The following is a 23,985-nucleotide window of genomic DNA, read 5'->3' as shown; positions in this document are numbered from 1 at the left end:
GCAGGTGCCAAGAATGGCATACCCGATGACTGACTGTGTCCATGATCACATAATAAAAAATAAATATAAATACATAGTTGGTATAAAAGTGGCATCAGATTTAACTCGTAGCTCAACGTGTTTCGTGAATACCTTCACTCGTCAGGAGCAGATGCGACAATTGCCTATAAAGTATAATAAATATAGTAAAACTCAATATAGAGGGGAAAAAATGAGCAAACTTATGCTGTGAGTAATTGACCACACATACTTACCAAATCGGGCAGGTAGTAAGGCGTGTGGTAAACGGCACAAAGATAAATAAACCTCTTCACGGGGGCTGAGGTGACATGTATAGAGGATTGCAGCATAGGGCAATATAGTGAAATGCCTGGGTTGGGAGTGGTGTCCATACAAATATATAGCTCATCAAACGAGAGTATCTGGGAATAAATATTAAATATGTATTCACAGTGCAGATGGACAATGACCCGAAGCATACTGCAAAAGCAACCAAAGAGTTTTTTAAGGGAAAGAAGTGGAATGTTATGCAATGGCCAAGTCAGTTACCTGACCTGAATCCGATTGAGCATGCATTTCACTTGCTGAAGACAAAACTGAAGGGAAAAATGCCCCAACAACAAGCAAGAACTGAAGACAGTTGCAGTAGAAGCCTGGCAGAGCATCACCAGGGATGAAACCCAGCGTCTGGTGATGTCTATGCGTTCCAGACTTCAGACTGTAATTGACTGCAAAGGATTTGCAACCGAGTATTAAAAAGTGAAAGTTTGATGGATGATTGTTAATCTGTCCCATTACTTTTGGTCCCTTAAAAAGTGTGAGGCACATATACAGACTGTTGTAATTCCTACACCGTTCCCCTGATTTGGATGTGAATACCCTCACATTAAAGCTGAAAGTCTGCAGTTAAAGCACATCTTGTTCATTTCAAATCCATTGTGGTGGTGTATAGAGCTAAAAAGATTAGTCCTTTCATGACTAAGCCTATTTCTGACATTTGGTGTTTACAAGTTAAAATCTGTATTTTTTGCTAGAAAATTACTTAGAACCCCCAAACATTATGTTTATTTTTTTTAGCAGAGAATCTAGAGAATAAAATGGTGATTGTGGCAATATTTTATGTCACACAGTATTTGTGCAGCAGTCTTTTAAATGCAACTTTTTGGGGAAAAAGACACTTTCATGAATTTTAAAAAAACAAAACAGTAAAGTTAGCCCAATTTTTTTTGTATAATGTGAAAGATGATGTTACGCCGAGTAAATGGATACCAAACATGTCTGACTGGAGGGACAGTGCAGGTGCTGCTTTCTTAACCACTTGCCGACCGCCTCACGCAGATATACTGCGGCAGAATGGCACGGGCAGGCAGAATCACGTACCTGTACGTGATCTGCCTCCCGCAAGCGGGGGGTCCGATCGGACCCCCCGGTGCCCGAAGCAGTCGGCGTTTGTCCCCCGGCGATCGGAGGTGAGGGGGAGCCCATCCATTCGTGGCCCCCCCCTCGCGATTGCTCCCAGCCAATGGGAACATTCCTCTGCTGCTGTATGCTAAACAGCAGCAGAGGAAATTATGTCATCTCTCCTCGGCTCTGTATTTTCCCGTTCCGGCGCCGAGGAGAGAAGACTTCAATGTGAGTGCACAAACACACACAGTAGAACATGCCAGGCACAATACACCCCCCGATCACCCCCCCGTCACACTGACACCAAGCAATTTTTTTTTGTTTTTTTTTTCTGATTACTGCATTGGTGTCAGTTTGTGACAGACAGTGTGGTAGGGCAGTTAGTATTAGCCCCCTTTAGGTCTAGGGTACCCCCCTAATAAAGTTTTAACCCCTTGATCACCCCCCGTCACCAGTGTCACTAAGCGATCATTTTTCTGATCGCTGTATTAGTGTTACTGGTGACGCTAGTTAGGGAGGTAAATATTTAGGTTCGCCGTCAGCATTTTATAGCGTCAGGGACCCCCATATACTACCTAATAAAGGTTTTAACCCCTTGATTGCCCCCTAGTAACCCTTTCACCAGTGATCACCGTATAACTGTTACGGGTGACGCTGGTTAGTTTGTTTATTTTTTATAGTGTCAGGGCACCCACCGTTTATTACTGAATAAAGGTTTAGCCCCCTGATTGCCCGGCGGTGATATGCGTTGCCCCAGGCAGCGTCAGATTAGTGCCAGTACCGCTAACACCCACGCACGCACCGTACACCTCCCTTAGTGGTATAGTATCTGAACGGATCAATATCTGATCAGATCCATACTAGCGTCCCCAGCAGTTTAGGGTTCCCAAAAACGCAGTGTTAGCGGGATCAACCCAGATACCTGCTAGCACCTGCATTTTGCCCCTCCGCCCGGCCCAGCCCAGCCCACCCAAGTGCAGTATTGATCGATCACTGTCACTTACAAAACACTAAACGCATAACTGCAGCGTTCGCAGAGTCAGGCCTGATCCCTGCAATCGCTAACAGTTTTTTTGGTATCGTTTTGGTGAACTGGCAAGCACCAACCCCAAGCAGCGTCAGGTTAGCGCCAGTACCGCTAACACCCACGCACGCACCGTACACCTCCCTTAGTGGTATAGTATCTGAACGGATCAATATCTGATCCGATCAGATCTATACTAGCGTCCCAGCAGTTTAGGGTTCCCAAAAACGCAGTGTTAGCGGGATCAGCCCAGATACCTGCTAGCACCTGCATTTTGCCCCTCCGCCCGGCCCAGCCCAGCCCACCCATGTGCAGTATCGATCGATCGCTCACTGTCACTTACAAAACACTAAACGCATAACTGCAGCATTCGCAGAGTCAGGCCTGATCCCTGCGATCGCTAACAGTTTTTTTTCGGTAGCATTTTGGTGAACTGGCATGCACCAGCGGCCTAGTACACCTCGGTCTTAGTCAAACCAGCACTGTAGTAACACTTGGTGACGTGGCGAGTCTCATAAGTGCAGTTCAAGCTGGTGAGGTGGCAACCACAAGTAGTGTCCCGCTGCCACCAAGAAGAAGACAAACACAGGCCCGTTGTGCCCATAGTGCCCTTCCTGCTGCATTCGCCAATCCTAATTGGGAACCCACCGCTTCTGCAGCACCCGTACTTCCCCCATTCACATCCCCAACCAAATGCAGTCGGCTGCATGAGAGGCATTTTTATGTCCTCCCGAGTACCCCTACCCAACGTACCCCCCCAAAAAAGATGTCATGTCTGCAGCAAGCGCGGATATAGGCGTGACACCCGCTATTATTGTCCCTCCTGTCCTGACAATCCTGGTCTTTGCATTGGTGAATGTTTTGAATGCTACCATACACTAGTTGAGTATTAGCGTACAGCACTGCACAGACTAGGCACACTTTCACAGGGTCTCCCAAGATGCCATCGCATTTTGAGAGACCCGAACCTGGAACCAGTTACAGTTATAAAAGTTAGTTACAAAAAAAGTGTAAAAAAAAAAAAAAATATATAAAATAAAAAAATAGTTGTCGTTTCATTGTTCTCTCTCTCTCTATTCTCTCTCTATTGTTCTGCTCTTTTTTTACTGTATTCTATTCTGCAATATTTTATTGTTATTATGTTTTATTATGTCTGCTTTTCAGGTATGCAATTTTTTATACTTTACCGTTTACTGTGTTTTATTGTTAACCATTTTTTTGTCGTCATGTACGCAATTCACGACTTTGAGTGGTTATACTAGAATGATGCCTGCAGGTTCATCTTGGTATCATTCTTTTCAGCCAGCGGTCGGCTTTCATGTAAAAGTAATCCTAGCGGCTAATTAGCCTCTAGACTGCTTTTACAAGCAGTGGGAGGGAATCCCCCCCCCCCCACCGTCTTCCGTGTTTTTCTCTGGCTCTCCTGTCTCAACTGACCATAGAGCTGATCAGAGACCAGAGTGGCTCCAAAACATCTCTATGACCTAAGAAACCGGAAGCTACGAGCATTTCATGACTTAGATTTCGCTGGATGTAAACAGCGCCATTGGGAAAGCATTTTATCACACTGATCTTGGTATGGTCAGATGCTTTGAGGGCAGAGGAGAGATCTAGGGTCTAATAGACCCCAATTTTTTCAAAAAAGAGTACCTGTCACTACCTATTGCTATTACAGGGGATATTTACATTCCCTGAGATAACAATAAAAATGATTAAAAAAAAAGGGAACAGTTTTAAAAATAAGATAAAAAAGCAAAAGAATAATAAAGGAAAAAAAAAAAAAGGCACCCCTGTCCCCCCCTGCTCTCGCGCTAAGGTGACGCGAGCGTCGGTCTGGCGTCAAATGTAAACAGCAATTGTACCATGCATGTGAGGAATCTTCGCGAAGGTCAGATCAAGGGTAGTAATTTTAGCAGTAGACCTCCTCTGTAAATCTAAAGTGGTAACCTGTAAAGGCTTTTAAAGGCTTTTAAAAATGTATTTATTTTGTTGCCACTGCACGTTTGTGTGCAATTTTAAAGCATGTCATGTTTGGTATCCATGTACTTGGCCTAAGATCATCTTTTTTATTCCATCAAACATTTGGGCAATATAGTGTGTTTTAGTGCATTAAAATTTAAAGTGTGTTTTTTCCCCAAAAAATGCGTTTGAAAAATCGCTGCGCAAATACTGTGTGAAAAAAAAACCCGAAACACCCACCATTTTAATCTGTAGGGCATTTGCTTTAAAAAAAATATAATGTTTGGGGGTTCAAAGTAATTTTCTTGCAAAAAAAAAATTTTTTTTCATGTAAACAAAAAGTGTCAGAAAGGGCTTTGTCTTCAAGTGGTTAGAAGAATGGGTGATGTGTGACATAAGCTTCTAAATGTTGTGCATAAAATGCCAGGACAGTTCAACCCCCCCCCCCCCCAAATTACCCCATTTTGGAAAGTAGACACCCCAAGCTATTTGCTGAGAGGCATGTCGAGTCCATGGAATATTTTATATTGTGACACAAGTTGTGGGAAAGACACATTTTTTTTTCTTTTTTTTTTTTACACAAAGTTGTCACTAAATGTGATTGTAAATATATTGCTCAAACATGCCATGGGAATATGTGAAATTACACCCCAAAATACATTCTGTTGCTTCTCGGGTACGGGTCTCGGGTACGGGGATACCACATGTGAGACTTTTTTGGAGCCTAGCCGCGCACGGGACCCTGAAAACCAAGCACCGCCTTCAGTCTTTCTAAGGGCGTAAATTTTTGATTTCACTCTTCACTGCCTATCACAGTTTCAGAGACCATGGAATACCCAGGTGGCACAAACCCCCCAAATGACCCTATTTTGCAAAGTAGACACCCCAAGCTATTTGCTGAGAGGTATAGTGAGTATTTTGCAGACCTCACTTTTTGTCACAAAGTTTTGAAAATTGAAAAAAGGAAAAAAAAAATTGTTTTTCTTGTCTTTCTTCATTTTCAAAAACAAATGAGAGCTGCAAAATACTCACCATGCCTCTCAGCAAATAGCTTGGGTGTCTACTTTCCAAAATGGGGTCATTTGGGGGGGGGGGGGGGGGGGTTGTGCCACCCGGGCATTCCATGGCCTCGAAAACTGTGATAGGCAGTGAAGAGTGAAATCAAAAATTTACACCCTTAGAAATCCTGAAGGCGGTGATTGGTTTTCGGGGCCCCGTACGCGGCTAGGCTCCCAAAAAGTCCCACACATGTGGTATCCCCGTACTCAGGAGAAGCAGCTAAATGTATTTTGGGGTGCAATTCCACATATGGCCTGTGTGAGCAATATTTCATTTAGTGACAACTTTTTGTAATTTTTTTTTTTTGGTCATTATTCAATCACTTGGAACAAAAAAAATTAATATTCAATGGGCTCAACATGCCTCTTAGCAATTTCCTTGGGGTGTCTACTTTCCAAAATGGGGTCATTTGGGGGGGGGGGGGGGTTGTACTGCCCTGCCATTTTAGCACCTCAAGAAATGACATAGGCAGTCATAAACTAAAAGCTGTGTAAATTACAGAAAATGTACCCTAGTTTGTAAACGCTATAACTTTTGCGCAAACCAATAAATATACGCTTATTGACATTTTTTATTACCAAAGACGTGGCCAAATACATTTTGGCCTAAATGTATGACTAAAATTGAGTTTATTGGATTTTTTTTTATAACAAAAAGTAGAAAATGTCATTTTTTTTTTCAAAAATTTCGGTCTTTTTCCGTTTATAGCGCAAAAAATAAAAACCGCAGAGGTGATCATATAACATCAAAAGAAAGCTCTATTTGTGGGAAGAAAAGGACGCAAATTTCGTTTGGGTACAGCATTGCATGACCGCGCAATTAGCAGTTACAGCGACGCAGTGCCAAATTGTAAAAAGTGCTCTGGTCAGGAAGGGGGTAAACCCTTCCGGGGCTGAAGTGGTTAAAGAAGGCAGCTAAAGTTTTCTGCTTAAGTGGGCTCGTCTGTTCTTCTTGGGCTTGGCATATTTGTACAGCAGGACCTTCTTCCTCTGAGCAGAGGGCAGAGAGCTCAGTGACAGCTCTTTTCTTTATAATGTCCAACTTGTAATGTAGGTGGTACAGAACCGTGAATCCATTAGTGAAGCCATGTCCAGGAGCTCGTCATTCTCAGGGTCACTGTATATCTGTTCAAGGTAGCACATAATATTTTCTTTTATTGTAGCGGTGAGATCTACATCTTTCTCCTCTCGCTGAAGGAGAATTGTTTTAAACAGATGCAGCACAGGTTTAATGTATGAAACGCTTACGTAAGCTTCTCCGGACAGCGCGTCAGTAAAGTCCTGAAGTGATTTGATAGCTTTGTTTGTGGCATCTAAAACCTCCAGATCTTGCCACGTAGGAACAAGATGGCGGGTTTTCTTGTCAGCACCCAGAACACGGACGATGACTCTCTCTTGTTCAAGATATCTTTCAATCATTTTTTGACGCGAACCCCATCTTGTAAGTGACTCTGTTACTAGTTGATGAGGAGGAAGACCCAGCTCTGCCTGAACCTCTGCCATGTCCCGTATTTTTTTCCAACTATATGAAAAGGCGGAAACTGCCTTTTTACACACTTCAATGGCACGGTCAATCCGTTCATCTTTCACACCATTCACTGTAATAAAGAAAAAAACAACAACAATGATATTTAGTTTGACTAATTTTGGTTATATCATCACACACACCTTTGTTTCTAATTTATTTTCATACAAACTTACTGACAGCATTGTGCAGTCGATGTCCAAAGCACTTGAGGTTTGGCTAATTGTCCTTCATAGCTCTGATTATATTGGAGCCACTGTCGGTTGTCATACAGGTAAGGCGCTCCTCTGAAAGGCCCCAGGAGTTCAGAGCATCCTTTAACCCTAGTGCAATAGTTTCTTCCGTATGGTCCTGGGGGAAATATGATGTTTGGAGACAGACGCTTCGCATGTCCCAGCTCTCACTGACATAATGAACCGTAAGAGACATGTAAGGCTGCATGGTTCGGCTCGACCACAGGTCAGTAGTGGCAGCGTAAAAGTCAATTCCCTTCAACTCGCTTATTATCTTTTGCCGAGTCTTGTTATACAGCTGAGGAAGAGCAACGACAGAGAAATACCTCTAGGTACTGTATATCGAGCGTCCAAAACTTTCAGCAGATTGCTAAACCCTCTCTTCTCAACAGAGTAAACTGGCAGCATATCCGTAGCTATATAGAGGGTAATTGCCTCAGTTATGGCTTTCCACCTTGGCCCACTCTTCTCATACGGTACACCGTGTGCAAAGCAAACAACTCTTGAACAAAGCTTTTTAAACGGGCCCGGCCCCGGGGTGCTACTGCTAGCGCTGACGCCACTAGAGTGGTTTTCTTTTCGAAGAAGGCAACACTTCTTCCACTCAGCCGCATGTCTTCGCTTTAAATGCTGAAACACATTTGTCGTACTGCTACCACCAACAACAGCCTTAAGACATAGTTTGCATCGAAGTGTTGTCTGTTCCTCATCAGATGCTGTAAATCCAAACCAACTCCACACGACTGAAGTCGAAGAGCATTTCTTTGGAAGGAGCTGCTCTCTTTCGCCGGCTGTTTCTGCCATGTTGTTTGTGAAAATGTGACTGTGTACTGTATATATATTGTCTATGGGAAAGTCCAAATGTGCTTGAAGCAGGTCCAATGCAGGTCAGTCACTCACTGGCAGGTAAAATTCCACCTGCAAGTGAATTGTAAATGATTAAACTGATGTCAAACTGATGGCATCAACACAAGCCTAAAGTCTGCCGGCCCTAATATGGTATTGTTTACTTATATGCCCTGTACACACGGTTGGACTTTCCGACGGAATATGTGCGATCGGAACTTGTTGTCGGAAATTCCGACCGTGTGTGGGCTCCATCGGACTTTTTCCATTGGAATTTCCGACACACAAAGTTTGAGAGCATGCTATAAAATTTTCCGACAAAAAAATTTGATCCTTTAAATTCCGATCCTGTGTAGACAAATCCGACTGACAAAGTGCCACGGTTGCTCAGAATAAATTAAGAGACGACAGCTATTGGCTATTGCCCCGTTTATAGTCCCGATGTACGTGTTTTACGCCACCGCATTCAGAACGATCGGAATTTTCCGACAACTTTCTGCGACCGTGTGTAAGCAAGACAAGTTTGAGCCAACATCCGTCGGAAAAAATCCATGGATTTTGTTGTCGGAATGTCCAATCAATGTCCGACCATGTGTACAAGGCATAATTGTAAAATGTAAAAAAAAAAAAAAAAAAAAAAAAAAAAGCAGCTGCATATGTTCAGAATGAAAGCCTATATTATGAAGACAATGGTATAATATCATCTTAGTATACTATAGTGATAGTGGGGAAATAGACGGGACGCTGGACAAAGAGTACAGGATGCTTTGTAGCACATTGGCTATAAAACACTGCATGCTTGCCTTTTTTACTGACATTTTGTAAAAAATTGGTATTTAGGTAATTGAGAAATAATTTATTTACTACTGTATACTGACACACTACATCACTGAATGTATACTGACACACTACATCACTGTATACTGACGCACTACATCACCGTATATACTGACGCACTACATCACCGTATATACTGACGCACTACATCACCGTATATACTGACGCACTACATCACCGTATATACTGACGCACTACATCACCGTATATACTGACGCACTACATCACCGTATATACTGACGCACTACATCACCGTATATACTGACGCACTACATCACCGTATATACTGACGCACTACATCACCGTATATACTGACGCACTACATCACCGTATATACTGACGCACTACATCACCGTATATACTGACGCACTACATCACCGTATATACTGACGCACTACATCACCGTATATACTGACTCACTACATCACCGTATACACTGACGCACTACATCACCGTATACACTGACGCACTACATCACCGTATACACTGACGCACTACATCACCGTATACACTGACGCACTACATCACCGTATACACTGACGCACTACATCACCGTATACACTGACGCACTACATCACCGTGTATACTGACGCACTACATCACCGTGTATACTGACGCACTACATCACCGTGTATACTGACGCACTACATCACCGTATACACTGACGCACTACATCACCGTATACACTGACGCACTACATCACCGTGTATACTGACGCACTACATCACCGTGTATACTGACGCACTACATCACCGTGTATACTGACGCACTACATCACCGTGTATACTGACGCACTACATCACCGTGTATACTGACGCACTACATCACCGTGTATACTGACGCACTACATCACCGTGTATACTGACGCACTACATCACTGTATACTGACACACTACATCACTCAATGATGTAGTGTGTCAGTATACAGTGATGTAGTGTGTCAGTATACAGTGATGAGCACATTGCTGTGTGATGGCATATGGCGGTATTGTCATATATTGAGCACAGTGCTGTGTGATGATGTATGGTAATGATGTAATGTAATATAAGAAGGGTGGATATATGGAATGGGATGTGACTTCTCTCCTCTGACAGATGATTCATTCTTGCAGTGATCACATGGCTATCTCATGAAGTACACCAATACACCCATACAGGCAGCACTCGCCCTCTCTTCTCTCTCTCTCTGCAGCCCGGGACTGTCCCTGTGATCCCCCCACCCCCCTCCTCCTCCTGACATCACAGCCCTCCAATACACAGCGGCGTTCCACCAACAGATCTAAGACTCGCCCACTACCCCGCCTACCCACCCACCCATGCACAGCGTCCGGCCTCGCGGACTAGGCCGAAGCCTCGCCTGAAAAATCGTGCCCGCAGCTCCTCAGGACCGGCGCGGTGCTGGTGAAAAAAAAAAAATCTAAAAAAATCAATTTGAAGAAGATTTGAATCGCTTTGACCTCTCAACTCGATTCAAGATTCAAATCGATTTTTTTCCCAGCCCTAGTGACAGGTACTCTTTATGGAGGGATCGGGGGTCTAAAAGACCTCCAATCCCTCCTTTGCATTTCAAAGTATTCAGATCGCCGCTTTCGGCGATTCTGAATACTGTATATTTTTTAAAAACCGGCGCCGTTGGCAGCCGAGTAAACAGGAAGTGACGTGAAGTCACTTCTGTGTTTACAGAGAGAAGACTGGCACAAAGCAGTTTCCAGCTTCGTGCCAGTCTCTCTCTAGCCGCCGGAAGAGGCGGATCAATGATCGGGACTCCCGGTGAGTCGGGAAGCCCGGTAAGAGCGGAAGGCAGTGGGAGGGGGGGATGTCCCCTCCCACTCCTCCGGGATAACAACCGAGCTCCTTTTAGCTGCATCGGTTGTTATCCCTGGATAGCTGATCGCCCGCTCTAAAAAACGATACCGAGATGATGCCTGCAGCTGCGGGCATTGTCCCGGTATAACTCCTGAAAGCGGAGGCCGTGTATCTGCGTACGCTCGGCAGCAAGGGGTTAGAATTGTGTCGATATCCCAATATTTATGGACCTGACTGTATCGGATATAGCCATTATATATATTCATGAGCAATCTTCAACCTGTAGAAAAAAAGTGTTATGGCAGTTGCACCCAGAAGGTATGTGCCAAAAGTTGTCCTTCCCAAATTCCAGTATCAAAGTAGTCACTGTAACAAAAAGACACTGACAGATGCACTAACTTGTATTGTATTGTATAATAGATCCAAAAAAAAAATCATACAGACCAGGACATAACAGTCAAACGTATAAGCACAGTATATGTCCCTAAATCAAGAAATCTCACAGTAAGTCAGTGAAGTATATACAGTTCTGGTGGTATTCATAGGAAATGTCACATTGCAGCCATACCTTCGGGGGCTCTGCCAAATAAACAACACCCAAAAAATAAAGAAAGGAGGTACTGTACATAAAGTTACCAATAGAGCAGCATATCACTCAAATGGGTTTTACAATCCAACCTTATTCCGGCCAATAATTACCTGCACTAAAAATTACAGAATACAATGCAAACTGGAAATCATGTTTGTGCGCAAAGCTACCTATCATTAAGGCCATAGTGTGACATAAATCTTGTGTTTCCTTAATGTTCAAATGAATATTCAAAACGTTAGCCCTCAATATTAGGTAAGAGGTTCTTTAAAATAAAGTATTGGTAAAACAGTCACTGTGTCCTTATGTAATTCTACAACACAATAATATAATCTTTAAATAGAAGTCTAAGCAGACAGCTCACAAAAGAACAAAGTATGTGGGAATCATGGATCGATAACTCCAATGTGCTGGTAGATCATTTGGTATAGACACTTATGTTTATTTAAAAATCCCCATAAAAAGCCAAGGTTTACATAATTAGACTAATAATTAATATGAGAGATACCAAGTGACACAATCATGTGTATTACCAAAGATGACATTTAATCCAGCCCAGAAACATTCAAATATTTATTACAACCAGTGTAAGTGCTGAGGGCAAGCAAAAAACAAAAGTTTTCAAATGTGATTGAATCTCAATAGCAAGATAATGAAATGAAGAAACCACCAGGAGAGAAACTGTCAGGGAAAGCACTGATTTGTTGAATGGGTCAAACGAAAATATACTGGATTTACTCCAATTAACTTTAAATCCAGAGAGGTCTCTAAAACAAAAAAGAACAGTTGAAGGTTAAGTTCACCTTTTTTTTTCTTCTAAGTTCCAGCTCCCCTATGCACCAATATAGCATTTATGTACTTATTTTGCAAAAATATCAAAGCTTTCCATAAAACCTACAGACATGTACCTTACTGTCCTACATCAATGATTCCAAAAGTATCTATTGCTTCTGTCTTAAGTCCTTACAGACTTTAGGTTATGACACAGGAAGGAGTTGACCATCTGACCTCATTAGCATATACTCTGCATCATCTACCCACCCACTCCCAGTTGCACGTTTTTTAAATGAAATGCAATCAATCAATGATCACCCTTCTTACTAAATACACAATCAGATTGCATAATGTATGGCCATTTTTATACAAGTAGGGAGTGGACAGAAACACTCAGTTGTCAAGCCCCGTTCACAACTCTGCATAGCGGGAACTCGCATTCCCACATGCCTTTTCTCTTTTAGATTTACCCAATTTATATAATAGGAGGAAACGCCTATCTAACCAATCACTCTATATCCAATCAGGCAGGCCCTTGCACTACATAATTGTTGGCAGATCTAAAGAAGATTGTACCATCAGTTTGTATAGTGTATGGCAACCTTTATACACCTAAAATTACTAGTTGCGCCTTCAGTGCCATTAATTGTTAACAACACACAGAAGCAAACACACATTTTGACATGTGAAAAAGCAAGTGGAAAATATTGCAAAATGCACAATAAAAAACACGGAACCCACAAAACGCCAACATGCCCCATAAGCCACATATAGCACAGGCTGCCCTATGCATGTCACAGGAAAAACGAGACACAAAATGTGCGCTCCCACTATGCTAGGTGTGAATGGGTCTTGAAAGTGAAATTGGTGCGTTAACACAAGAACAATGAGGCTCCATTCACATCTGTTTTTCCTTGCATTTCAGAAATGCGCTGCACCAAAAATCGAAGGAAAAACCGCACCAAGCTCCACTCTAAAAAAAAGTTCTGAAGCTTCTTTGGGGCGATTGCTGCATGTAGGGCAGCTCATTCAGGTGGATGGGCTGCCCTATGTGTGATGAGTGAGAATGCTTCAAAACACCTTCCCACCTCGCTAAAAAAAAAAAATGCATGTGGGATTACGAGCTATACTGCTATACAGATATGTGAACGGGGCTTGACAGCTGAGTGTTTCTGTCCACTCCTTTCTATGTACTTGTATAAAGATGGCCATACTGTCAGGGCTGGGCTCAGCCCTTCCTTCTCAAAGCTGGCCGCTCAGCTGTCAGCTAATTGCCAGCTCCTATCTCTCCACAGTGACTCACCTGTTGATGATATTCTGTGTGTCAGTCCTGCCTACTTAAGCCTTCCAGCACAGATGATCTCTGCCTTCGCCTTGGTCACATCTCTAGAGATGCTCTCCTGTGTTCCTGTTAAAGATGTGCTTGGCTGACATTCCTTCTGGCTCCAGATCCTGCTTGCTGTTCTACTACGATCATCTCTGGCTCCCTGACGTTTTGGCTTGTCTATCCTTTCTGGTTCCTGAACTCTGGCTCTGTTTTGACTAAGTTTACTCTGTTTATCTTTTTATTATTATTATTAAACAAGTGTGATTTAACTGTACTTCTGTTTCAGTCTGATTCATGGTTTCTGACAGTAGGCGAAGACCATGAATTCAGAAGACGCAGTTAATCCACTTGTTGGTAATATTTTTTCCAAATTGGATGAGCAGGTTCACCGCATGGATCAGTTTGCCATGGCGTTACAAACGCTCTTGAGTCACACGGCTGGAACCTCCCACTGTGGCTGCTCTGGTACAACCTGTATTGCAGGCCGTGCAGGTCGTCTATAAGAGGTATGTCTGGTTCTGCTCCGCTTCTCCAGTGATTTGGGGGCGATCCAGTCCAATGCAGAGGGTTTCTCAACCAGTTGAGATATACTTTGAGATGCTGCCCCAGGCGTTTCCCATGGACAGAAGCAAAGTAGGTTTCATGATATCTTTGCTTTCTGAGAGAGCCTTGGCCTGGGCAAACCCTCTATGGGAGATGCAAAAACCTGTTGTCTTGAGTTACCCTGAGTATATGGCTTCTTTTAAAAGGGCATTTGCCGTTCCTGCATGCTCCGTTTCTGCTGCCAAGTGCTACTGTTGCCGATTATGCCATTGAATTCCGTACTCTGGCAGCAGAGGTTGCTTGGAACAATGAGGCCCTCGTGGCTGCTTTTTCTCATGGTCTCTCGGATATCATCAAGGATGAGATAGCAGCCCGAGATATACCCACTGAGCTAGAGAAGTTGATCATGTTTGCCATCTTCATTGACTCCAGACTCAGAGAAAGACTTCCTTTTAACCACTTCTGCCCCGTAAGGATTTACCTTCTTCCTGACCAGAGCACTTTTTGCGATACGGCACTGCGTCGCTTTAACTGACAATTGCGCGGTCGTGCGACGTTGCACCCAAACAAAATTGATGTCCGTTTTTTTCCCACAAATAGAGCTTTCTTTTGGTGGTATTTGATTACCTCTGCGTTTTTTATTTTTTGCGGTATAAACAAAAAAGAGCGTCAGTTTTGAAAAAAAAAGCAATATTTTTTACTTTTTGCTATAATAAATATCCCCAAAAAATATATATAAAAAAAGAATTTCTTTCTCAGTTTAGGCCGATATGTATTCTTCTACATATATTTGGTAAAAAAATCGCAATAAGCGTATATTGATTGGTTTTAGCAAAAGTTATAGCGTCCACAAAATAGGGGATAGATTTATGGCATTTTTATTTTACATTTTTTTTTTTATTAGTAATGGCGGCGGTCTGCGATTTTTTTTTTTTTTTTTTTTTTTTTTTTTTTTTTTTTTTTTTTTATCGTGACTGCGACATTATGGCGGACACATTGGACACTTTTGACACTATTTTGCACTATTTTGGGACCATTGTCATTTACACAGTGATCAGTGCTATAAAAATGCACTGATTACTGTGTAAATGACACTGGCAGGGAAGGGGTTAAACACTAACAGGCGAAGAAGGGGTTAAGTGTGTCCTAGGGAGTGATTCAAACTCTGGGGGGGTTGCCTCACTAGAACATGACAGAGATCACTGCTCCCGATGACAGGGAGCAGTAGATCTGTCATTTTGCTAGGCAGAACAGGGAAATGCCTTGTTTACAAAGTCATCTCCCCGTTCTGCCACTCCATGACACAATTGCGAGCCCCCGGCGAACATCACGTCCCCCCCACAATGCCGTGATTTAAAGGGGACGTACCTGTAAGCCCATTTGCCCAGCCGTGCTATTGTGCCGACAAATATCGACGTGCGCTGGTCGGCATGTGGTTAAGGAGCGCTTGCGGAAGCCTCCTGTACATTTGTCTCCGAACTTTGCAGTCCCACCCTTACCTCCCTCACCTCCCATGCCTCCTGGTACCGAGTCGGTCTGTGAAGATGAACCCATGCACTCGGGCTTCACGTGTCTCTCTGCGAATGAGAGAACCCTTCCGAGAAGGGAGCGTTTGTGCCTTTATTGTGGCCAGGCAGGTCACTTTTTGAAGTCTTGTCCTACCAGTCCAGGGAGCGCCCGAACCTTGAGCTCCTGTCACGGACAGACCTTAGGTGGCATTTCGTCCCCAGTTATCCAGAAGGATAAGGCCCTGGTTTTGGTTACCCTTTCTTAGGCTGAGTCATCCGTCAAGATACAGGCTCTAATCGACTCTGGGGCTGCAGGCCTGTTCATTGATGCTGCCTTTGTATCGAAGCACTTTTTTCCGCTGCAGCTGCGTGACACTCCACTTGCCATTGAGGCTCTTGACGAGAGACCTTTACAGCCTGCCCATGTGACTCATGAGACGGTTTCGTTGTCCATGGCCGTAGGGACTCTTCACCATCAGATAATCCAATTCCAAGTTATTTCCTCACCTAAATATCTGCTGGTTATTGGCTAGGAGGAGTGCCGCAATTTTAGCGATGTCTCTGATAAAGGTCAAGCCGGTAGTTTGCCTCCACTCCGGTCGTATGATTGCGCAATTGACCTTTAACCTGGTGCCATACCCCCTCGTGGCCGGGTTTACCCTTTGTCGGTCTTGGAGGATGGGGCCATGGAGGAGTATGTTATAGACACACTTTCTCGAGGTTTCATCCGCAAATCCTCCTCTCCTGTTGGTGCTGGTTTCTTCTTTGTGATGAAGAGTGGTGAACTGAGACCTTGTATTGATTATAGGGGTCTCAATTGTTTCACTATTAAGAATGCCTATCTGATTCCGTTGATTATGGAGTTATTTGACTGCTTCAAGGGAGCAACGGTTTTCACAAAGCTTGATTTGAGAGGGGCATACAATCTCGTGCGGATTAAGGAGGGCACTGAGTGGAAAACTGCATTTAATACCAGAACAGGCCATTATTAGTACCTTGTAATGCCTTTTGGTTTTTGTAATGCCCCAGCAGTTTTCCAGGAATTTATTAACAATGTCCTCCGAGATTTGTTGCAGTTATGTGTGGTGGTTTATCTCGACGATATCCTCATATTTTCCAAGTCCCTGGAGAGCCACCACACAGATGTCTGTCGTGTGCTTCAGAAACTAAGAGAACAATCTCTATTGTAAATTGGAGAAGTGCGAATTCCATTGTGAACAGGTTAAATTCCTGGTTTATGCCATTTCCACTGCCGGTTTTTCGATGGACACAGAGAAACTTTCAGCAGTCCTACAGTGGCCCTGACCTGTGGGTTTACGTCCTCTGCAGCATTTTCTTGGCTTTGCCAACTATTATTGGAAGTTTATTCGTAATTTCTCGTCTCTGGTCAAGCCCCTGACTGATATGACCAGAAAGGACGGTAACCCACTGAGTTGGTCTCCGGAGTCCATTAAGGCCCTTCCTGATCCTACGTTACCTTTTTATCTTTGAGGTTGATGCTTCTGAGACTGGTGTTGGCGCTCTTCTGTCTCAACGTCCTACTTCTGAGAGCGATATGCGTCCTTGTGGCTACTTTTTCAACAAATTGTCACTTGCGGAGTGCAACTACGAGATTGGTGACAGAGAGCTGTTAGCGATCATTTTAGCCCTGAAAGAATGGAGACCTCTCCTCGAAGGTACCACTGTGCCGATTCACATTCTTACTGACCATAAGAATCTCACATTCTTGTCTGAGGCTAAACGCCTCTCTCCCAGAAGGGCGCGATGGGCTCTTTTCTTGTCTAGTTCAATTACACACAATTGTCACAACAATTTTCCTCCGCTTCCAAGTTGGAGTCAGTTCCGGTTCCTGTGATTCCTCCAGATCGTATTCTGGCTACGGTTTGCACCAGTCTCACTTCTCCTTTGGGTGACAAAATTCTTGCTGCTCAGTTCCATGCTCCTCCTGAGAAACCTTGTGATCGCTGCTTTGTCCCAGAGAGTCTCCGTACTGCCTAGTCTTCGTGCTGATGTAACCGCCTTCGTAGCTGCCTGTTCCATGTGTGCTCAGAGTAAGACTCCACGACACATTCCAGTGGGCCTCCTACAACCCATACCCAATGGAGAGAGGCCCTGGACCTACCTGTCTATGGATTTCATTGTGGAGTTACCCAACTCCCAGGGTAACAGTTATCCTTATGGTGGTTGACCTGTTCTCGAAAATGTTCCATTGTATTCCACTTAAGAAGTTGCCCACTTCTAAGGAACTGGCTTCCCAAGGTGATTGTCTCGGACAGGGGTAGTCAGTTTGTGACCCGGTTTTGGCAAGCCTTTTGTGCACAGTTGGGAATTCAGCTGCTTTCTCCTCTGCGTTTCACCCGCAGTCTAATGGGGCCACAGAACGAGCCAATCGGTCCTTGGAGCAATTCCTACGTTGCTGTATTTCTGACCATAACAACTAGTCAGATCTCTTACTGTGGGAGGAGTTTGCTCACAATAGTGCCTTGAATTCTGCTTCCTGATTGTCCCTGTTTATGGCAAACTATGGTTTCCAACCTTCCATGTTGCTTGACTCGTTTGTTTCACAGAGTATTCCTGCGTTAGAGGAGCTTCTCCGTGGTCTTCGTTCCACTTGGGCACAAGTCCAGGAGGCTTTGCGACATGCTAATGATAGGTACAGACTCCATGCTGACCGCAGACGCCTGCCTGCACCTTCCTACCAGGTTGGGGACAGGGGTCTTGCTGTCATCTTGCAACCTCCGACTTCGCATTCCCTCTCTGAAGTTCGCAACTCGGTTTATTGGACCTTTACGTATTCTTAGCAGGATTAACTCATTAGACCTTCCTTGTAATCTGCGTATCTCTAATGTATTTCATGTCTCCTTATTAAAACCTTTGGTCTGCAGCTGTTTTACCACCTCAATGTCTCGTCCTCACCCTTGCGCCATAAACAAAAAAAGAGCGACAATTTTGAAAAAAAAGGAATATTTTATTACTTTTTGCTATAATAAATATCCCCCAAAAATATATATAAAAAATTTCTTCCTCAGTTTAGGCCAATACGTATTCTTCCACATATTTTTAGTAAAAGAAAATTGCAATAAGCGAATATTGATTGGTTTGCGCAAAAGTTATTGCGTCTACAAAATAGGGGATAGATTTATGGCATTTTTATTTAAAATTTTTTTTTTATTAGTAATGGCGGCAATCTGCGACTATTATCATGACTGCAACATTGCGGCGGACAGATCGCACACTTCTGACACTATTTTGGGACCATTGGCATTTATACAGCGATCTTTGCTATAAAAATGCACTGATTACTGTGTAAATGTCACTGGCAGGGAAGGGGTTAAAAACTAGGGGGCGATCAAGGGGTTAAGTGTGTTCCCTCAGCGTGTTCTAAGTGTAGGGGGGGATGGGCTCACTAGAACATGACAGAGATCACTGCTTCTGAACACTGGGAGCAGTAGATCCCTGTCATGTTGCTTGGCAGAACAGGGAAATGCCTTATTCACCGTTCTGCCTCTCCATGTCACGATTGTGGGTCACCGGCGGACATCAAGTCCTGCTAGCCCCCGATGACACAGTGACGTACGGGCATAGGCGTCACCAGGGGGGGGCTATCGAGGCTGGAGCCCCGAATGTGGAGCTCATAGCCCCGAGTCTCAGCGGGTGTGGACTGTGGAGGAGAGAGGAGCCGGCGGGTCGCTGCTGTGGCGGGCGGCATTGGAGGCGGAGGAGGGACGATCAGGCATGTACAGGCACTGAGCCATCGGACCGCCACCTCCCCCCCCAGCCCCCCCCCCCGCAGCGCTCACCTCTTCTCCCTGCTTATGCAGCGCGGCTGCATACAAACATGATCCTAGGAGTGGACACTGATAAGCTTATTGTACGATCCAGAAGTCATGCAGCCGCACACAGCTGTGACATGAACTTCCTCAGCACTCGTTCACTTGTTCTTTCCTTCCCCCGCTCTTCATCCTGTCTGCTGTCACGGAGAATCTAGATGAGAGCGGGGGAAGGAAAGAACAAGAGAACGAGTGCCGAGGAAGTTCATGTCACAGCTGTGTGCGGCTGCATGACTTCTGGATCGTACAATAAGCTTATCAGTGTCCACTCCTAGGATCATGTCTGTATGCCTATCTAAGCAGGGAGAGGAGGTGAGCGCTGGGAGGGGGGATAGAGCAGCATGGGGGGGGGGGAATAGAGGAGCACGGGGACCAGAGCAGGAGGGGGGGACCAGCAGAGCACATGTGGGACCAAAACAGCATTCGGGGGATCAGCGGAGCATGCAGGGGACCAGCGCAGCACACAGCACGCGGCGGACCAGAGGAGCATGGGCGAACCAGAGGAGCATGGGCGAACCAGAGGAGCATGGGCGAACCAGAGGAGCACGGGCGGACCAGAGGAGCACGGGCGGACCAGAGGAGCACGGGCGGACCAGAGGAGCACAGGCGGACCAGCGCAGCATGTGGGGGACCAGCGCAGCATGCGGGGGACCAGAGGAGCACAGGGGGACCAACGCAGCACGCGGGGGACCAGAGGAGCACAGGGGGACCAGAGGAGCACAGGGGGACCAGAGGAGCACAGGGGGACCAGAGGAGCACAGGGGGACCAGCACAGCACGCGGGGGACCAGAGGAGCACAGGGGGACCAGCACAGCACGCGGTGGACCAGAGGAGCACAGGGGGACCAGCACAGCACGTGGTGGACCAGAGGAGCACAGGGGGACCAGCGCAGTGCTGGGGACCAGAGCAGCACGCGGGGGACCAGAAAAGCACAGGGGGACCACAGGAGCAAGGGGGACCAGAAGATCCGGCATGGGTGAGACCTGTCAAAGTTGGCCGGTCTGGATGAAGTCCAGGGCCAAATTTTTGTCTCAGTCCAGCCCTGGAGACGAGCAGGCGGACAAGCAGAGATGACATCATCTCTCTCCGCCCACCCGTCACCAATCTTCCGCTTTCACAGCTGGGACTTCAATGTGTGGAGCGATGTGCGGCGGGGAGCAGAGAGATGATGTCATCTCTCACTGCCTGCCACACATCAGCGCTCTTCTGCCCTCACTAAATGGGCCTCTTCAATGTCGGAGGTGTGGTGGGGAGCAGAGAGATTACATCATCTCTCACTGCCCGCCCTGCATCTCCGCTCTCCTGCCCTCACTAAATGGGCCAGTGCTGCCAGCCTGCCACCAATGCAGCGAGAATGCACATTTAGTGGCACTGGCTGGCATAGCAAGTGACAATCTGCTAATGGTGGCAAGTGACAATCTGCTAATGGTGGCAAGTGACAATCTGCTAATGGTGGCAGGTGACGTGGCAAGTGACAATCTGCTAATGGTGGCAGGTGATGTGGCAAGTGACAATCTGCTGATGGTGGCAGGTGACGTGGCAAGTGACAATCTGCAAATGGTGGCAAGTTACAATCTGCAATGGGTGGCAAGTGACAATCTGCAAATGGTGGCAGATGATGTGGCAAGTGACACGCCCAGGGCTCCCACTGATTCTGCATTATGGTGAGTTGAACCACTTCATTATATATTACAATATAACAATAGAAACAATGCGCTTTGATCACCCTGACACCATATCAACCATGGTGCCATGAAGATTGAAACGCCAACACCAGCCTTCTTTTGCCCGCAAAAAATTGCTTACCACCAGCGTGCACCCCCCCCCCCCCCCCCCCCCCCCCCGGTTGGTGACCGCTGCTATGGGCTATAGCCCCAGATCTTTTTCAGACCTAGCAATGCCCCTGCGTACGGGTATGTCGTTTTGCACACCCGAGCCACTTTACCAACGTATATCGGCATGAGCTGTTTGGCAAGTGATTAATGGAGACCGCTAAAGACTCTTTCACTTCTGCACCAGTAATGGTACATCCTGATTCTGAATTACCTTTTATCGAGGAAGTGGATGCTTCAGACTCTGCCGTGGGATCTTTTTTCATCAGAGGAGTAAAGATCTCAACTCCCCGTCTGACAGATGCAGCAGATAGGGGCGAGATTCCCCCGCTGACGTCAGTCGGGAGGGGAGGAGGAAGGGAGGAGGAAGGGAGGAGGAGAGGAGGAAAGAGACGGCCGGTCATGTGATTGCGGATCTCGGCTCTGAAATTAGGTATTTACAGCATTTATTTTTATAAATCACACACAGAGGGGGGCAATAGAAGATAGTGCTGATGGTGCATACGTTTTAGTTATTTAAGCAGCAGTAGCGGAGGGGGCAGGCACTGTCACTAGCTGGCAGGCAGGGAGGGGAGGGGAGAGAGGACACAGGAGACAGAGAGCAGGGCTGTGGGTGATGGAGGCATGTAAACTGCCCACGGTGTTAGGGCTCAGCAGCCATGATACACCGTGGTCAGTTTACAAAGGGGAGAGTAGAAACTGGCAGGATCAGACAGGTTTTTTAGGTGTTACTTGGGGCCAAATGGCACAACACAAACACTGTGTCATATAACATGCTTTAAAGGAGCAGGATCCATTTTTAACATACGCTTTAGCTAGCGGCTTTCCAGCTGTTTCCCTCCAGCTTTTATTTGAGGGGCTTACCTCCCGTTTCTTCACTACTTCGTGGTGTACCTGTCTCCCCTTTTAAATGCTAATTTATTGCTGAATAAAGTATGTGTGAAGTATGTGTTCTTTCAAGCCAGAAGTGAATACATTGAATTGGCGCAAAATATCTAAATAGACAGTTAAAGTACATATATGGAATCTGTTGTGCCTGCCAATGATATGTATTTGTCTTGAGATTTACACAGCCCTGCCAGACAGCTCAGCAGGCCCGGTGCCCTGGCTTTACTCTGCTGCAGTTAAATTGCACAGCCAGTTTATCTCCCTGCCTCTGGCCTGTGTTTGGACAGTGAAGGAGCAGCAACACACTAATGAGGACATTCTCTGCTCTTTCCTGTTTCTTGTCAGCATAAATTAATCTAAAACACCTGATTGACCCCAAGTGCCTCACCTGCTCCCAGTATGAGTACTGCTGTAAAGGGGATTTCAAGAGATGGATATTAAAGTGTTACTAAACCCACAACAGTAAAACCAGTCTGTATATGCAGTAAAGCGTGCTTGTTATACTCACTGTGGAACCTAAGGGGTTAATCCTGCACATTGTGTAAAAAGGCTGTTTGAACCTGTCTGCTCTGACCCTCCCCTTCTTCCACAGTCCCCAATCCATCTCCTGATAGAACAGAGCCTTGGGGGCACTCTGCACATGCTCAGTTTGGTGTGTATTTCAAGAGAGTCTTCTTTTTCTTGGGAGGGTGCATGTGATCGGCACAGGACCAATCAGCAATGTCCAGACATAAGGTCATGGGTCTTGAAACTCAAAAGGACAGTCAGAGTAGAATGAAAGCTCTAACCAGACACTGATACTGCTATATACTGCTAATGAGAAACGTTATTTAGCAGTTTATGTTTACTAAAATAATTGCAATTCCATGTTTTGTGTACTGTGGGAGACCAAATATAGTAAATGCAAGGTCTTGGGTTTAATAACACTTTAAGTCAAGTGAAGGTATAAAAGGTTAAGATCACCTTTTCCAGAAATGTAGCAGAAATGTAGCCTATGTAGTTATGGGGGCCCAGTAGGAATTAAAGTGGAACTGTACTGCATCTGAACACCACAAACCAACAACACTGTTTAATTAATTTTTACCATTCAGAGCAAACTCACCAATCCATCCATGTCTCCATGCTTCCTTGAATCCATCTGCCCTTAACAGGCATACATGCAGGCAGGAGGGTGTGCTTAGCTGAGAAAACCCTTCCTCCCCTCCTGAAGACTCTTGGGATGTATTCAATTATTTTTCTAAGCCTAGAAACCAGGAAGTAACTGAAGAAATGTAAAAAAAAGTTTAAAACAGGTAAATGTGATATACTTTATACTTTCCTGTCTATTTATTAATGCTATCAGTGTAAGTATTAAAAATAGTCAATGTTGAGTGAGACAGTAAAGTTCCACTTTAACCACTTGCCGCCCGCCATATAGCAAAATGATGGCAGCAAAGTGGTTCTGTTATCCTGATCAGACGTCATATGACGTAATGAGGACAACTAGCCGGATTGCAGCGCAGCGATCGGTGGTGCGGCGTGTCAGCCTGCAACTCTTATCTAGGTAAAGAGTCTCTGACGGAGACTCTTTACCACGTGATCAGCCGTGTCCAATCACGACTGATCACAGTGTAAACAGGAAAAGCTGTGTATCGGCTTTTCCTCACTCGCATCTGTCAGGCGCGAGTAGAGGAGAGCCGATTGAATGCTCCTCTGAAAGAGGGGGTCTATGCTGATTATCAGTGCAGACCCCCCAAGGATGCCCACACTGGACTACCAGGGATGCCCACCACTTATCACCACAGGGATGCCAATCAGTGCCCATAATTGAAGCCATTCAGTGCCAAACACTAATGCCTGCCAATCAGTGATGCCCATCAGTACCATCCATCAGTGTACATCAGTGCCATCCATCACTGCCCATCCATGCCACCTTGCAGTGCCCATCAGTGCCGCCTTTCAGTGCCCATCACTGCCACCTATGTGTACCCATCAGTGCTGCACATCAGTGCCCAACAGTGCC

The sequence above is a fragment of the Aquarana catesbeiana genome, linkage group LG03 (genome assembly GCF_042186555.1).
Source record: "Aquarana catesbeiana isolate 2022-GZ linkage group LG03, ASM4218655v1, whole genome shotgun sequence".
Lineage (NCBI taxonomy): Eukaryota > Metazoa > Chordata > Amphibia > Anura > Ranidae > Aquarana > Aquarana catesbeiana.
Note: the sequence above shows the minus strand (reverse complement) of the source record.